Raw genomic sequence first — 323 nt, forward strand, 5'->3', positions numbered from 1 at the left:
CCGGAGGGAGCCCGAGCCGTTTGCGCCGAGCCGAGCCGAGGACTGCCGCGCCGCTGTGTGACACGTGGCAGCAGCAGAGAAAGCCACGTCGGGCAGTAGTGTCTGGTCGAAGCGCGGGTCGCAGTCCGGTTCGGGTCGCGGGCTGTGGAAGGCTACTGGGCCAAGGCTAAACGTTGGGCCTCGGCTTACTGGGCTGGGCCGCAAGTGTTTGGTTTGCAGGCCGGCTCAATTGGACCGTGGGTCTAGTCTGGGTTGGTTCAACTGAACCGTAGCTTCTGGGCCGGTTTGAGGTTTGGGCCGCTGAAGTTGGGCTGGGCCGAAGG

This window comes from Cucurbita moschata, unplaced genomic scaffold (genome assembly GCF_002738365.1).
Source record: "Cucurbita moschata cultivar Rifu unplaced genomic scaffold, Cmos_1.0 Cmo_Scf00016, whole genome shotgun sequence".
Taxonomy (NCBI): domain Eukaryota; kingdom Viridiplantae; phylum Streptophyta; class Magnoliopsida; order Cucurbitales; family Cucurbitaceae; genus Cucurbita; species Cucurbita moschata.